We start from the raw sequence: 12,121 nt of genomic DNA, 5'->3' as shown, positions 1-12,121 counted from the left end.
CACTCTCCGCACATTTATATTTACAGGGACTTTACTCCGGACGCCGGTCCCGGGACCCGACCCGTTTACAGACCCGGAGCGGAACCGGAGCAGATTCTCAGCCACTGGTTTCCACCCCAGGTCGCGAAGAAAGGATAAAGTTTCCCCGGGAATTTATTCCCAGTGAAGGTGTGGAGATGGGACTTGGTCTCCGCGTTGTAAAATGAAACTGTCCTGGACTCGTAACTGAGATAAACTCCCACCCTCCCGGGGATGGGACCGGCAGCGAGACGGGACTCGGGGGAGGGGCGACCGGACACGTCATAATCCCGATGTAACACGTCATAACACCGCCCGATGACCCAGAATCCGGTCTCCGGTCTCAGTCTGCACCATCTCTCCCTCTTCACAGACTCTGCGGCGACTCCCAGCCACCAGAACCGAATGCCCGTCACCTCCACCTCCCAATAATGTCGCCCCGATGTGAATCCCTCCGATCCCAGCACACAAATCCAGTGTGTGAATCTCTTCCCGGTGTCAGGGAGATTCCTCCAGGTCTCGGTCCGTCTCACACTCCTCCGATCCTCAGACACCTCGAGCCACGGACTCGCCGTTTCCACATCCAGGGTGACAGAGACTGGGGGGAGAAGCAGAGAATTAGAGAGTCCCCGGGGATCGGGGGGAGACTCGGACAGCGCGGCCCCGGGGATCGGGGGGAGACTCGGACAGCGCGGCCCCGGGGAAAGGTGGGAGACTCGGACGGCGCGGCCCCGGGGATCGGGGGGAGCCTCGGACGGCGCGGCCCCGTGGATCGGGGGGAGCCTCGGACGGCGCGGCCCCGTGGATCGGGGGGAGACTCGGGCATCGCGGCCCCGGGGATCGGGGGGAGACTCGGACAGCGCGGCCCCGGGGATCGGGGGGAGACTCGGACAGCGCGGCCCCGGGGATCGGGGGGAGACTCGGGCAGCGGAGCTCCGGAGATCGGGGGGAGACTCGGACGGCGCGGCCCCGGGGATCGGGGGGAGAATCGGACGGCGCGTCCCCGGGGATCGGGGGGAGAATCGGACGGCGCGGCCTCGGGGATCGGGGGGAGACTCGGGCAGCGGAGCCCCGGAGATCGGGGGGAGACTCGGACGGCGCGGCCCCGGGGATCGGGGGGAGACTCGGGCAGCGGAGCTCCGGAGATCGGGGGGAGACTCGGACGGCGCGGCCCCGGGGATCGGGGGGAGAATCGGACGGCGCGGCCCCGGGGATCAGGGGGAGACAAGGACAGCGCGGCCCCGGGGATCGGGGGGAGACTCGGACAGCGCGGCCCCGGGGATCGGGGGGAGAATCGGACGGCGCGTCCCCGGGGATCGGGGGGAGAATCGGACGGCGCGGCCTCGGGGATCGGGGGGAGACTCGGGCAGCGGAGCCCCGGAGATCGGGCGGAGACCCGGGGGCGAGGCCCCGGGGATCAGGGGGAGACAAGGACAGCGGGGCCCCGGGGATCGCGGGGAGACTCGGGCAGCGCGGCCCCGGGGATCGGGGGGAAACAAGGACAGCGGGGCCCCAGGGATCGTGGGGAGACTCGGGCAGCGCGGCCTCGGGGATCGGGGCGGAGACCCGGGGGCGAGGCCCCGGGGATCAGGGGGAGACAAGGACAGCGGGGCCCCGGGGATCGCGGGGAGACTCGGGCAGCGCGGCCACGGGGATCGGGGGAGACTCGGACAGCGGGGCCCCGGGGATCGTGGGGAGACTCGGACAGCGCGGCCCCGGGGATCGGGGGGAGACTCGGGCAGCGGAGCTCCGGAGATCGGGGGGAGACTCGGACGGCGCGGCCCCGGGGATCGGGGGGAGAATCGGACGGCGCGGCCCCGGGGATCAGGGGGAGACAAGGACAGCGCGGCCCCGGGGATCGGGGGGAGACTCGGACAGCGCGGCCCCGGGGATCGGGGGGAGAATCGGACGGCGCGTCCCCGGGGATCGGGGGGAGAATCGGACGGCGCGGCCTCGGGGATCGGGGGGAGACTCGGGCAGCGGAGCCCCGGAGATCGGGGGGAGACTCGGACGGCGCGGCCCCGGGGATCGGGGGGAGAATCGGACGGCGCGGCCCCGGGGATCAGGGGGAGACAAGGACAGCGCGGCCCCGGTGATCGGGGGGAGACTCGGACAGCGCGGCCCCGGGGATAGGGGGGCGTCTCGGGCAGTGGAGCCCCGGAGATCGGGGGGAGACTCGGACGGCGCGGCCCCGGGGATCGGGGGGAGAATCGGACGGCGCGGCCCCGGGGATCAGGGGGAGACAAGGACAGCGCGGCCCCGGGGATCGGGGCGAGACTCGGACGGCGCGGCCCCGGGGATCGGGGGGAGACTCGGACGGCGCGGCCTCGGGGATCGGGGGGAGAATCGGACGGCGCGGCCCCGGGGATCGGGGGGAGACTCGGGCAGCGGAGCCCCGGAGATCGGGGGGAGACTCGGACGGCGCGGCCCCGGGGATCGGGGGGAGACTCGGACAGCGCGGCCCCGGGGATGGGGGGGCGACTCGGGCAGCGGAGCCCCGGAAATCGGGGGGAGACTCGGACGTCGCGGCCCCGGGGATCGGGGGGAGAATCGGACGGCGCGGCCCCGGGGATCAGGGGGAGACAAGGACAGCGCGGCCCCGGGGATCGGGGCGAGACTCGGACGGCGCGGCCCCGGGGATCGGGGGTTTTCCGCTGGACGGAGAGCAGAGAGACCCCTGGCCCTTGACTCCTCAGACAGGGGAAACATCCTCCCTCACTCCTGCCTGTTGACCCCTGAAAGAATTTTGTGTTTCCATGAGATCTCCTCTCATTCTTCGAAACTGGGAACAGAGAACATAGAGCAGTACAGCACAGGAACAGGCCCGTCATACAATGTTCACATTCATTTGTGAGTATGAAGTGGGGCAGTATAACGGTTTGAGACAGTAAAGGAGGTGATAATGGGAACCAGTAGCGGAGAGATAAAAGGCAGATTGATCCAGGTGGGGGAGGGGTGGAAACCCTGTGGGTGAACTGTGTGTGTAGACGTAATGAGAAGCTAGAGGGGGCAAAGATGGCAGATGAGGATGACTTTGTCCCCTTTCCCAGAGCCCCATCCCCCGCAGCCCCTCATTAGGACAGGGAATGAATTTGCAGGAACCCTTAAGCAACACAGGTCCTGATGAAGGGTTTTTTACTCTTTTCCATAGAAACTTCCCGGCCTGATGTTCCCCCAACAATTTGTTTGTGTTACTCTGCTTTAAATATACTCAATTATTTGGCCTCCACAGCGGCCTGTGGCAGATTCACTATCCTGTGGATAAAGGAATTCCTTCTCATCTCTGTCCTAAATGGACATCCCTATAGTCGGAGGCTGTGCTTACCGTTCTCGACCCACCCACATCCTCCCAACATCAACTCTCTCCAGACAGGTGTCAGAGAGATCTGGCGAGACCCTTCATCAGGTCCTGTGTAGCTTTGATTACCAGCATCTGCAGATTTTCTCCTGTTTGATTTTTAATGCAGGAGTTAATAAGTAAACTTCTTGATTGGTCAGAGTCTCAAAAGTTATGGGGAGGAGACTGGAGAATAGGGTTGAGAGGGATGATAAATCAGCCATTCTTCTGAACTCCGGTGAGTACAGGCCCAGAACCATCAAACACTCCTCATATGTTAACTCTTTCATTCCTGGAATTATTCTTGTGAATCATCTGCACCCCCTCCAATGCCAGCACATGATTTCCGATAGAAGGGACCCAAAACTGCTCACAGTACTCCAAGTGCGGTCTGACCAATGCCTTATAAAACCTCAGAATTACATCCTTGCTCTTGTACTCTAATCCTCTCGAAATGAAAGCAAACATTGAGTTTACCAATCTTACCACCTACACAAACTGCAAGTTAACCTTCAGGGAATCCTGCACAAGGACACCCATGTCCCTTTGCATCTCTGATTTTTGAATTTTGCCCTGCTTACAGAATTGTCTATGCCTTTATTCCTTCGACCAAAGTCGTACCTGTCAAACTCTACCTGTACTACAAGATCCCTATTTCGTATACTGGTGCATTCAAATAAGACCATAAGACACAGCAGCAGAAGCCGGCCATTCGGCCCTTCGAATCTGCTCCGCCATTTTATCATAAGCTGATCCATTCTCCCATTTAGTGCCACTCCCCCATCTTCTCACCATGACCTTTGATGCCCTGGCTACTCAGATACTGATCAATCTCTGCCTTAAATACACCCAATGACCTGGACTCCACTGCCGCAACAAATTCACAGATTCACCACCCTCTGGCTAAAAAAATTTCTTTGCATCTCCGTTCTGTGTGGGCGCCCTTCAATCCTTAAGTCATGCTCTCTCGTACTAGACTCCCCCACCATGGGAAACAACTTTGCCACATCCACTCTGTCCATGCCTTTTAAAATTCGACATGTTTCTGTGAGGTTCCTCCTCATTCTTCTAAACTGCACGGAGTTCAGTCCAAGAGCGGTCAAATGTTCCTCACATGTTAACCCTCTCATTCCCGGAATCATTCTGGTGAATCTGCTCTGAACCCTCTCCAATGTCAGAACATCCTTTCTTAAATAAGAAGCCTAAAACTGCACACAGTACTCCAAGAGAGGTCTTAACACTGCCTTATAAAGCCTCAACATCACATCCCTGCTCTTATATTTTATTCCTCTAGAAATGAATGTCAACATTGTATTCACCTTCTTCACCACTGACTCAACCTGGAGGTTAACCTTAAGGGTATCCTGCACGAGCACCCTCAAGTCACGTTGCATCTCAGAACTTTGAATTCTCTCTCCACTTAAATAATAATCTGCCCGTTTATTTCTTCTGCCAACATGCATGACCATACACTTTTCAACATTATATTTCATTTGCCACTTCTTTGACCATTCTCCAAATCTATCCAAGTCTCTCTGCAGACTCTCTGATTCCTCAGGTGGGGGAGTTTCCACCTACCTTTGCATCATCAGCAAACTTAGCCACAAAGCCATCTTTTCCATAATCCAAATCGTTGATATACAACGTAAAAAGAAGTGGCCCCAACACGGACCCCTCTGGAACACCACTTTTAACTGGCAGACAACCAGAATGGGATCCTTTATTCCCACTCTCTGTTTCCTCCCAATCAGCCAACGCTCTGTCGACAGATGTAACTTTCCCGTAATTCCATGGGCTCTTATCTTGTTTAGCAACCTCATGCGTGGCACCTTGTCAAAGGCCTTCTGAAAATCCAAATACACAACATCCACTGCATCTCCCTTGTTCGGCCTACTTGTAATCTCCTCAAAAGATTTCAATGGGTTTGTCAGGCAGGATTTTCCTTTAAGGCAACCATGCTGAGTTTGGCCTATCTTGCCATATGCCTCCAGGTTCTCCGTAACCTCATTCTTGACAATTGACTCCCACCGATGTCAAGCTAACAGGTCTGTAATTTACTTTTTGCTTCCTTGCCCCTTTCTTAAATACCAGAGTGGCATTTACAATCTTCCACTCCTCCGGAACCATGTCAGAATCTATTGACTTTTGAAAGATCATTGCTAATGCCTCCGCGATCTCCACAGCTACTTCCTTCAAAACACAAGGGTGAATTCCATCTGGTCCTGAAGATTTATCTACCCTGAGACTATCCAGCTTCCTGAGTACTTTCTCTGTCGTAATTATGACAGCGCACACTTCTCTTCCCTGACACCCTTGAGTGTCCGGTATACTGCTGATATCTTCCTCAGTGAGGACTGATGAAAATACTCGTTCAGTTCCTCAGCATCTCCTTATCTCCCATTACTATTTCTCCAGCATCATTTTCTATCAGTCCTATATCCACTCTCACTATCACTCTCTTTATATACTTGAAAAAGCTTTTGGTATCTTCTTTGATATTATTTGCTAGCTTTCTTTCATAGTTCATCTTTTCCCTCTTAATGGCCTTCTTAGTTTCCTTTTGTAAGCTTTTAAAAACTTTCCAATACTCTGTCTTCCCAGTAATTTTTGTTTCCTTGAATGCCCTCTCCTTTGCTTTTACTTTGGCTTTGACTTCTCTTGTCAGCCACGGTTGCATCTTTTTCCATTCGAAAATTTCTTCTTTTTTGGAATATATCTGTCTTGCACATTTCTCACTTCTCGCATAAACTCCAGCCACTGCTGCTCTGCCGTCCTTCCCGCTAGTGTCCCTTTCCAGTCAAATTTGGCCAGTTCCTCTCTCATGCCACTGTAATTTTCTTTACTCCACTGCAATACCGACACATCGGATTTCGGCTTCTCTTCCTCAAATTTCACGGTGAACTGAATCATGTTACGATCTTTCCCTCCTAACGGTTCCTTCTCCTCAATCTCTCTAATCACCTCTGGGTCATCACACAATATCCAGTCCAGTACCTCTGATCCCCTAGTGGGCTCAACAAGAAGCTGTTCTGAAAAGCTATCTCGTAGACATTCTTCAAATTCTCTGTCCTGAGATCCAGTGTCGACCTGATTTTCCCAATCCACTCGCATGTTAAAATCCCCACAATTATCATAACACTGCCCTTCTGGCAAGCCTTTTCTATTTCCTGTTGTAATTTGTAGTCCACATCACTGCAGCTGTTAGGAGGCCTGTAGATATCTGCCATCAGGGTCCTTTTACCCCAGCGATTTCTTAGCTCAACCCATAAAGATTCTGCACCTCCCGATCGTATTGTCACCTCTTTCCCATCCCCCTGCCAAATTAGTTTAAACCCTCCGTAACAGCTCTATTAAACATTTCTGCTATGATATTGATCCCCTTCGGGTTCAGGTGTAACCCTTCCTTTTTGAACAGTTAATACTTCCCCCAGAAGAGATCCCAATGATCCAAGAATCTGAAGCCCTGCCCCCTGCACCAGTCTCTCTGCCACACATTCATCAGCCTGATCCTACTATTCTTGCCCTCGCTAGCACGTGGCACAGGTAGCAATCCTGAGATTAGTACACTGGAGGACCTGCTTCTCAGCTTCATTCCTAACTCCCGGAAATCTCTCTTCAGTACCTCCTCCCTTTTCCTCTCTATGTCATTGGTACCAACATGTACCAAGACAGCTGGCTGCTCGCCCTCTCCCTTCAGTATATTCTGGACCCGATCCGAGACATCCCGTACCCTGACACCTGAGAGGCAGCACACCATGCGGGTATCTCTACCAGGCTCACAGAATCTCCTGTCTGTTCCCCTGACTATGGAATCCCCTATGACTACCGCATTCCTCTTCTCCCTCCTTCCCTCCTGCACAACAGCGCCAGGCTCAGTGCCAGAGACCCGGTCATCGTGGCCGTCCCCTGTCAGGTCATCCACCTCAACAGCATCCAAAACGATATACTTGTTGCTGAGGGGGGCAGCCACAGGGGTGCTCTCCACTATCCGGGCATTTCCCTTCCCTCTCCTGACAGTCACCCAGTTTTCTGACCGCTGTAGCCTAGGGATGACTGCCTCCCTGTAGCTACTGTCTATCACCTCTTCGTTTTCTCTAATAAGCAGTAGGCCATCAAGCTGCAGCTCCAGATCCCTAACACGGTCTCCGAGGAGCTGAATCTCGGTTCACCTGATGCAGATGTGGCTATCAGGGAGGCTGGATGTCTCCCAGGATTCCCATATCTGACGCCCTGAACAAAGCATTAACCCTGCAGACATACTACCTAATTCTACAGGAATGAAACAAAGAAAGATAGGTCTACTCACCCACTTACTTCGCCAAGCACAAACTTTTTAAACCGTTTGCTAATGTGCCCTGCTGTTCCCCTGTCCGACGAGCCGATTTGCCAAGGGGAGCAAAAGAGTCTGTGCCTCGCTCTCGCCTCTTCCCGTTACCGCCTAAGCCCGTTGAGTCAAAGCCCTACACTCTGCTGCCACCCACTCCGCTGCCCGCTGTATAGGGTGGTCATCTTTTTAAACTCTCCGCGCTGTCCTGCGCAGTCTCGCCGTTCTTGTACGCCAAGTTTTTTAAAAAAACTACCTTCCTTCAAAATTTAGCTCCCACGCCGCCCTTCTTGTCCCAATCTAAAAAAAAAAGCTCTTTAATTCCTTTATTCATCAGCCGATTCCACACTGTCCACATGAAATTCAGCACGGCCTTTGATATCGATCATAGACCACACTTGGGGTATTGTCTGCATTTCCGGTTCCCAAATATGGGGAGGATGTCAATACACTGGACAGGAGGCTTCAGGAGGATGTCACCAGGACTGGGGGTCTGGGTTAAAATCAGAGAGTGGATAAGCTTGGGCTATTCAGCTGTAGTGTAGGATGTTCAGGTGTGACCCCTTATGGAGGGAAATAATTCATAAGGAGCTTAAATCAAGTTTCTTTTTCCAAGAAATGGGAGTACAGAACCAGAGGCCTCGGATTGAAAGTGAGACGGGAAATTTTTCTGTGTGGTCTATCGGGTAACATTCTCACAGAGAGGGAGGTTGTTAAATGGAATTTGCCCTCAGACGCTGTACAAATAGGTAAAAATAAAATATTTTAAAATAAATTTGGGCAGGTACACAGATGGGAAATGGTTAGAGGGATGGGGGGGGGGGGGGCAAACACACACAAATGGGCCATGCTCAAGAAGACATCTTAGTCTTGCAGATTGATGAAGTGGGCCGTGAGTTCAACATACATCAAACCCTCTCAGATCATCCTCCTGAGGAATCTCACCCCGGAGTCTGTCTGTGAAGTGTTGATGTGACGTCACGTCAGAGGGCAGCTCAGTGCCACAGAACAGACAGACTGGGTAAGGACGGCAGATTCCAATCCTAAATGGGAATTTGTGCCTATTTCTGTGGCCGTGTGTCACACTCTGTTAGTATATCGCGCGTCTGTGTGTGTGTGTGTGTGTGTGTGTGTGTGTGTGTGTGTGTGTGTGTGTGTGTGTGTGTGTGTGTAAGTATCCGTGTGGTGTGTATACACATTGAAGGAGAATGTGCATGTTGAAGAATTTGTATGTTACAGTGTGTGTTGACAATGTGTCACACGTGATTGAGTTGTTTAAATGAATAAATGACTGTCTCTGAAGAGACTGGTTTCCAGGTTACTGAGGAAATAACAACGTACATTGCTGAGGCTCTGACTACAATCTGCCAGTCCTTCCTGTGTGTGTGTGTGAGGGAGCTTTGCCAGGCCGGTTATGCTGTGTGTGCTTCTCTCGAAATGAAATCTTGACCCATGTCAATGCTTGTTGGTGTGTCCGAGCTCATTCTCACAATGCTTCAATGTAGTGGTCTGATCACCATAAGACATAGGAGCAGAATTAGGCCATTTGCCCATCGAGTCTGCTCCGCCATTCAATCATGGCTGATCCTTCTGTCTATCTCCTCCTCAGCCCCACTACCTGGTCTTCTCCCCGTAACCTTTGATGCTGTGTCCAATCTGGAACCTATCAAGCTCTGCCTGAAATACACACAACAAGTTTCACAAATTCACCACTGGCTCAAATTTATCCGTATCTGTTTTAAATAGACCCCGCTCTATCTTGAGGCTGTGCCCTCTTGTCCTAAATTCCACTACCATGGGAAACATCCTTTCCACGTCTACTCTGTCTAGGACTTTCAACATTCCAAAGGTTTCAATGAGATCCCCCCTCATCTTTCTAAATTTCAGCGAGCACAGACACAGAGCTATCAAACGTTCCTCGTATGATAACCCTTTCATTCCTGGAATCATCCATATGAAATGAACCTTCTGCAATGCCAGCACATCTTTCCTTAGATGAGGAGCCCAAACCTGTTCACAATACTCAAGGTGAGGCTTCACCAGTCCCTGCTCTCGGATTGAATGCTATCTAAACCCTTTGAATTGAATGCTAACATTGGATTTGCCTTCCTCACCACTGACTCTACCTGCAAGTTAACCTTTAGGGTATTCTGCAGAATGACTGCTAAGTCCATTTTCATTTCAGCTTTTTGGTTTTTCTCCCCATTTGAAAAAAAAACTGCACATTATTTTGACGACCACAATGCATGGCCATGCATTTTCCAACATTATATATCACTTGCCACTTTCCTTCCCATTCTCCTCATTCAAGTCCTTGTCCAGCCGAACTGTTTCCTGAACACTACCGGCCCCTCCACCAATCATCGTATCATCTGCAAACTTGGAAAACAAGCCATCTTTTCTAGGACAAGAGGGTATGAATTCATGATTGAAGGACGTCCTTTTCGAACTGAGATGCGGAGAAACTACATTAGTCAGTGTGTGGAAAATCTGTGGAATTTGTTGCCACAAGTGGCTGCTCAGGCCAAGTCATATTTAAGGCAGAGATAGATAGGTTCTTGATTAGCCAGGGGATCAAAGGGTATGGGGTGAAAGCAGGGGAGTGGGGATGACCGAAATAATTGGATCAGCCCATGACTGAATGTTGGAGGAGACTCGATGGGCCGAATGGCCTATTTCTGCTCCTATATCTTATGGTTTATTCCATCAGCTAGATCTTGATATACAGCATAAAATGAAGGTGTCCTAACACTGACCCCTGTGTAACACGAGTCACTGGCAGCCAACCAGAAGAGGATATCTTTACTCTCATTCGCTGTTTCCTACCAATCAGCCAATGTTCTAACCATGCCTGTAACTTTTCTGTAATACCATGGCCTCTTAACCTGGTTACCACCTTCATGTGTGGCACTTTGTCAAAGGCCTTCTGAGATTCCAAATATACAACATCCACTGCATCCCCTTTATCTACCCTGCTTGTAATCTCTTCAAAGAATCCCAACAGGTTTGTCAGGCAGGATATTCCCTTAACGAAGCCATGCTGACTTGTCCTATCTTGTCCAGTGTCACCAAGTATTCCATAACCTCATACTTAACAATTGACTCCAGCTTCCTCCCAACCTAAGAGGTGAGGCTAACTGATCTATAATTTCCTTTCTGTTGCCTTCCTCCTTACTTAAAGAGCTAAGTGACATTTGACATTTCCCAGTCCTCTGGCACCATGCCAGGGTCCAATGATTTTTGAAAGTTCATTTGAAATGCCTCCATAATTTCTACTGAGACTTCTTTCAGAACACTAGTGTGCAGTTCATCTGGTCTGGGTGACTTATTTACCTTTAGGTCTTTCAGCTTTTTGAGCATCTTCTCCCTTGTATCAGTAACTGCACTCACTTCTCTTCCCTCGCACTCTTCAACACCGGGCACAGTGCTAGTGTCTTCCACAGTGAAGACTGGTGCAAAATATTTGATTTATCTGCCATCTCTTTATCCCGCGTTATTATATATCCTGCATCATTTTCCAGCGGCCCTATGTCCACTCTCATCTCAGTTTTATTTTTTTACAATACTTGAAAAACAATTTGATATTGTTTGCTAACTTGTTTTACAAAGACAGGTAAGTAAAAAGGGCCTGAAGGATCATTGGAGACCCGTATCACCCCAACCACAAACTGTACCAGTTGCTACCATCCGGGATACGGTACCACAGCATAAAAGCCGGGAGCAACAGGCTCCGGGACAGCTTCTTCAACCAGGCCATCGGACTGCCTAACTCGTGCTGACACATCTGTATTTCTATGTTATATTGACCAGCATCTTATACATATAATTCATCGTAAATTACTATAAATGGCGCATTGCACATTTAGATGGAGACGTAACGTAAAGATTTTTAATCCTCATGTATATAAAGATGTATGTAATAAAGTCAATACAATTCAAATCAATTTCTTGTTTATACTTTCCAACCCAATCATCCTTTTAGTTCCTCTCTGTAGATATTTAAAAGCTTCCCAATCCTCCGTCCTCCTACTAATTTTTGTTTAGTTGTATGCCCTCTCTTTTGCCTTTACAATAACTTGTCTTCCCTTGTCAGCCACGGTTTTACTATTTTGTCATTTGAGTATTTATTTATTTTTGGAATGCACCTATCCTTCACCTTTCTCATTTTCCCAGAAACTGACACCATTTCTGCTCTGCTCTCATCCCTGCCAGCATCTCCTTCCAATTTGCTTTGGCCAACTCCTCTCTCAGACCACTGTAATTTCTTTCACTCCTCTGAAATACTACAATGTCAGGCTTTACTTTCCCCTTATCAGATTTCAAGTTGAACTCAGTCATGTTGTGAGCTCTGCCTCCTAAGGTTTCTTTCAACTACTCCCCTTTGGTTCAATACATAACACCCAATCCAGTAGAGCTGTTCCCCGAGTAGGCTCAACGACAAA

The sequence above is a fragment of the Hypanus sabinus genome, assembly GCF_030144855.1.
Source record: "Hypanus sabinus isolate sHypSab1 chromosome X2 unlocalized genomic scaffold, sHypSab1.hap1 SUPER_X2_unloc_30, whole genome shotgun sequence".
NCBI lineage: Eukaryota > Metazoa > Chordata > Chondrichthyes > Myliobatiformes > Dasyatidae > Hypanus > Hypanus sabinus.
The sequence above is the reverse complement of the archived record's forward strand: the minus strand, read 5'-3'. Positions refer to the sequence as shown.